The sequence below is a fragment of the Alligator sinensis genome, unplaced genomic scaffold, assembly GCF_000455745.1.
Source record: "Alligator sinensis unplaced genomic scaffold, ASM45574v1 scaffold727_1, whole genome shotgun sequence".
Classification (NCBI taxonomy): domain Eukaryota; kingdom Metazoa; phylum Chordata; order Crocodylia; family Alligatoridae; genus Alligator; species Alligator sinensis.
In genome coordinates this window covers 480,729-486,530 of record NW_005842981.1, presented here as the reverse complement: position 1 = coordinate 486,530, position 5,802 = coordinate 480,729, and positions in this window count along the sequence as shown.

Sequence of the window (5,802 nt, the reverse complement as noted above, 5' to 3'; positions counted from 1 at the left end):
AGCCTAGCCAGGTTAGACTAACCTGCAAAGATTGAATCAATTCAGGCTCAGGCTTTTTGTATGTCTGTCCCTAGCCAAAAAGGCCCCCAGAAGCAATCTACTTGACAGCAGAAATGGCACTGCAGTGCTGTATGTAAACAGTACTTTAGGAATCTCATGCTCCCATTCTTTTCTATAGTCTAAGACCCCAGCAGGATTTCATCTCCTATGATGTACCGAAGCAATTTGACTGCCCCCTTTCTGACAGAGGAAATGGGTGCCCCATAAGAGGTGCAATCTAATCAGAAACCCCATTTTATAGCAAAAAATGGGAGCAGGGGGCAACTAAACTAAAATTCCCAGGAGATACCACAGACATATGTTGGAATTCAGACATTTCAAAATGTGCTGGATTTTGATTTTTTTTCCCTGAAAAAAATATTTTTTTTAAATGGGAAAAGCCTATTTTTTTTTTTTTTAGCAGGTTTGGTTAATACTCAAGAACTATGGCAGCTAACAGCATGTCATATCCATTAGTGGCCTAGCCTTGTATACCATTTTCTTTCTTGTAACAGGTTATCCCACATAAGCAGAACCTGTGTAATAATCAAGCAGGCCATTCACACTTCCTTGTACCTCCCTGGTTCAGTACATCACCCCTGAAGCCAGAGAGGCTGGAAAACAAGAATTCTATTTCCTGAAAGTTTAGAGTTTTCCACTTCTACTTTTGTTCTGCCCTGGAACAAAACCAGATGGATCAGCTAATTAACCTATGTTGAAGGCACTCACCTTTGATGTAGGAGTAAGAACTTAAACCTGCATGTTTCATATCAATGCTTTAGCCACTGGCTTGTTTTCAGATTGAGGGTAGGGTGAATCCAGCTCAGGTTCTGACCAGAAATTCAACCCTGGATCTCAGAAAATTTACTGAGGAAAAGTTTGTTTTTAACAACTTGGGGTTTTCTGACAAGAAAAGCTTCCACCAAAAAATCCTCAACTAGCCTTTCAAGAGGGGCACTAACAGAAACACAGGCAGAGGAACAGGTGTAAGGTACAAAGCTGATCATTGCATGGTTGTGCTGACCTTGTTCCTCAGTCACAATTGTTGTGACTGGGTCAGAGGAGACTATTACAAATTGACTGCACAGGACGCATTTGTCTTTGGAGTCGAGACAAGGACCAAACTTTGGATTAGTCTCTAGGTTTTGGTCTTAATCTCTTTTGTTCTGAAACTGACACCAAGAATCCTCTGAATTTAATTTCAGGCATTTTAGCACTTCATGTCTTTGCCAGGCTGGACTCATTACAGGGATTAGGGCTGTGCAAAACAACACCGTTTCATTTCAACTTCCATTTCACCATCTTGACAGGACAGTGTTTTGTTCTGAGTTTCATTTAGTGTTGAAGCACTGTTCTATTTTATTTTGTTGAAACCGTTTTGCTGTTACGACGCTGTTTTGATGTTTCGCCCATGGGCTATAATGGGGAAGCACAAAACTGCCTATAACTTTGTCATTTCTTGCCTGATTCAGGTGAACCTTTCAGGGATGGTAGCCCCTTATGAGGCCATGAAGTTTGCCAAGATTCAAGGAGATAAGTGAAGGAGTTTCTGGGAAACTACACCTCAAAATCTTGAAAGCAAAACTTGTATCATGTGTGTGTTAAGGCACGGGAGGGTGAAAACTGCAGACATAGTAGCCCATGATGAGGCCACAAATCCTGCCAAGTTTCAAGGAAATAGGTGCAGGGATTTCTGGGAAACTGCACCTCAAAGCTGGTGGCAAGCAAAACTTGAGACATGTGACTGTGTGTGTGTTAGGGCGCAGCTGTTTTTACCTCTCTCCCCCAGAGCACTGGGATTGGAAGGGACCTCAGGAAAGGATCACAGTCACTGGCCAGCTACACGTGTCAATACCAGAGCAGTTCTTCCCCCGTCTTCCCCTCCCTCTCCTTAGTTTCTGTTTAGCTGCAAGCAAGCCCAGCTTTGAAACTCAAAAAGTTTTGAAAGTTTTGAAATGTTTCAAGTGCCCTCATTTCGTTTTAAGACTGTTTTGAAGCCTTTCGTTTCATTTTGATTTTGCTGTTTTGAGCTTGAAATGAGTGGAAACAGCAGCGGAACAAAACACCCAGTAAAATTTTGCACAGCCCTAACAGGGATTCACTTCTCATGTTTGAACAAACTGCTTGTAGTGGGTCAGCTGATAAACAAGCCATGAGTTCTGAAGCCTCCCAAAAATAAGAGGACTGAGATACTGTCCAAAAATACAATTGTTCTTTAAAACCTGCTGCTGTAGCAGAAGACTAAATGGTAGTCCATAATGTGCATATATTAAAAAAGGTGCAAGGAGTGAATCTGGGATATAGAGATCAGCTTGTCTTCTTGTCATACCAGGTGAACTAGTGGGAGAAAATAATCCAGCTAGAAGAAAATTATAAAACATCAGCTTCTACAAAGGAAAAGCATGTCTCTATTCTAGTAGGATTCAGTGAATATGTCAAGGAATGAGAAGGTGCTTGACATGGACTGTTTGACATAATTTATTTGGCTTTTCAAAATGCCTTCAGCAAAGTCCCTCAGAAGAAGCTCTTAAGACAATTAAGTATGACTGCTGCTTATTTTTATTAACCATCTGAAAGAAAGGGTGCCCAACATTGCAGATGACATACAATTAGAGATTGAGAGGTACTTCAGAGGAACAGCGAACTTTATTGCACCTTCTTCTGAAAAATGGGGTGGTGGCCACTGTCAGAGCCATAATATTGAACTAGAGAGAGCATTGGTGTAAACTGATGTAATGAATGATTCACTTCTTCCTAATTAACACTTTAGCTTGGGATTTTTAAAGGAATCAGTGGGACTTAGGTATGCAAATCCTATTGAAATTCACTGCATATGATACCTCCTGCTCCCATTCTGTATGATTAAGACTCCCTGTAAGGACCACATCTTCCATGAAGCACCAGTTTCCTTTCTTGGGAAGGGGAACCTGGCAGTTACATGGCTGCAGTGGTTCATGGTAGATGTAGACTGACAGACAACACAAGCTCACAGAGGCAAGCAGGAGCCTGTCTGCAAAGGCAACTCCTCTCAATGGGAGGAGGCATCATGATACAATTTCAGAATCAAAATATTTTGGCTAAAACACAATAATTGTGTCAGTTTTCAAACAGATTTAAAATAGCTGGAAATAGATACTTTCTGTTGGAAATAGGTTTGTAATTGAAAATCTATTCTTATTTCAAAGACAAATAATTTCAAACAATTCAATGGAAAATTTTTGACCAGCCCTACTCCTTATTTTTTTTCCATATTTCTGCCTTGCCCTAACAAGCCTTATCAGCTATTAAGGTCATGTCTGCATTGCAGTCATGGCCACTTAAAACATCCCTGAGCTAGCCATAAACTGGCTGAGCTGTGGGCAACTGTGCTTATCCTGCCTGTCATCTCCATGCACTACCTTAAAGCTAGCTCAGTCTGCCTACAGGACTTGCAGTCACAACTGCAACTATAGTGTAGACATACCCTCAGTTCTCTGGCCATTTCAAAGCAGTGTGCTTTCCCCAGTGGCATGCTTCAGGAATGAGAAATATAGCTGTGTTCATGTCCTATACTCTCATTCCATCACCCAGTATAACCATTCATATTAGCCAGTTTCACCAACCCTGCTCTTCTCTCTCTCAGCTTTGGAAATGGGGTGGAGATGTGAGTACTGAATCAGGAGCTGACTGTTTGTCACATGGAAAGCTGTATTAGAATTCAGCCCAGAAGTAGCAGCCCTTAAGACACTGAATAAATCCTGTTTATTTCCAAAACACCATCCATAAGTGTCAGAATACATTTGAGAGGCCATTACATAAAAATGATTCTACATATCAAAGCCCAAGGATGCTTAAAGAAATCTTAAAGTGATACACACTCCTGCCCAATTTGATCAGCTTAAGTGAACATTGCTTTTAACGACCAAAACATTATGGAAACCCTTCACAAGTATGCATTTATAGTAAGAGATTGATAAGTCTCCTCAGAAGTACAGTCAGCTGTTACTTCTGTTTCTCTGTTTATTTGCCCACTTGTTTATATGTTCCTGCAATACCCCTGCAGTTTATTTAGAGCTAAATGTAGCAGACCTACATGGGTGTAGGATGTAGCTGTGTTGGTCTAAGGACATAGGCAGACAAGGTTCTTTGCGTGAATCTGATATCTTTTATTAGACCAACTTAAATAGTTGCAAAACAATAATTAAGCAAGCTTTCGGGTTCAAAAACCCTTCATCAGGCTAAGGAAGTTTCAGCACTGCTGGGGCACTGGAGGGCAGTGGCACTGCTTGTGGGCTGTGGAGTCCCCCAGGGCTAGATCCTGGGGCCTGTACTGTTCAACATTTTTATCAGCAATCTGGATGTGGGTGTGGAATGCACGCTGTCCAAATTCACTGACAACAACAAGTTGCTGGGCGAGGTGGGTATGCTGAAGGGGAGGGACAGAATCCAGCTAGATCTAGAGAAATTATAGAGGTGGGCAGATGAGAATAGGTTGGAATTCAATGCAGACAAGTGCAAGGTACTGCATCTAGGGAGTAGGAACCAGCAACCCACCTATAGGCTGGGGAACACCCTTCTTGTCAAAAAGGTGGCAGAAAGGGATCTTGGAGTCAGTGTTGACTCCAGGATGAACATGAGCCACCAGTGCAAGGAAGCATTCAGTAAGACTAACTGCACCTTGTTGTGCATCTACAGATGCATCACAAGCAGGTCCAGGGAGGTGATCCTTCCCCTCTATGCAGCATTGGTCAGGCCACAGTTGGAGTACTGTGTCCAGTTCTGGGCACCGCACTTCAAGAGGGATGTGGCTAGCATTGAGAGGGTCCAGAGGAGGGCCACTCACATGGTCAAGGGGCAGCAGGGCAGGCCCTATGAAGAGAGGCTAAAGGGCCTGAAACTATTCAGCCTCCACAAGAGAAGGCTGAGAGGGGATCTGGTGGCCATTTACAAACTCACCAGGGGGAATGAGCAAGAATTGGGGGAGGCTCTGTTCTCCCGGGCACAACCCAGGGTTGCTAGGAATAACAGCCGCAAATTGTTAGAGAGAAGGTTTAGGCTGGACACCAGGAGACATTACTTTACAGTTAGGTGGGGTCCACCAGGTGTCTGCTGGGGGTCCTGGGCTCACGGGGTCCTGGGCTCACTTCTTGCAGTGGGCTTCCACCCATGCGTCTCACACTGGTACCGGACCAGCCTACTTTCTTGGCAGGGGGTAGTACCCTGACGCAGGTAATGCATAATTAGCCTCCCACTTCCACTTCCAGTTGGAAGATCTTGGCTATACGTTGACTTTGTGGAAGTGGGAGACTTCTTCCTAGCTTGCTCCTGCAACCATACGGCTGAGGGCAAGCAAAATTCAGGGGCATCTGAGTCCCAAGCCTCTGATCTTGGGCCTGCATGTAGTATGCCTGCCAAAAGATTTGGAAGCATCTGAAGCCCCAGGCAGGGGTGGAGGATGCTTGCCATTAGCAGGGTCACATATGGTTCTTAAATGGCGCATAGATTTGGAATTGATTTGGCTGATTTGGCTTAGGACACAAAACATTTTCCTTTAAAAAAAAAAAAAAAAGAAAATGTGAAGGACAACCAGCGATTATTTTTCACCTTAAGGTCTGACTGCTCCACTAAGATGAACAACACTAAGCTGATTAACATTTGTTCAGCTTACAGTGTAAGGCCTTGAGTTAGAATGCAATAGAGCATCTTAAGGTTGCATCTACCTTTCCAAAGTCATTTTAATCCCTTAGAAAAGGAATTACAGTGATGTACAAGCATTCACATAAC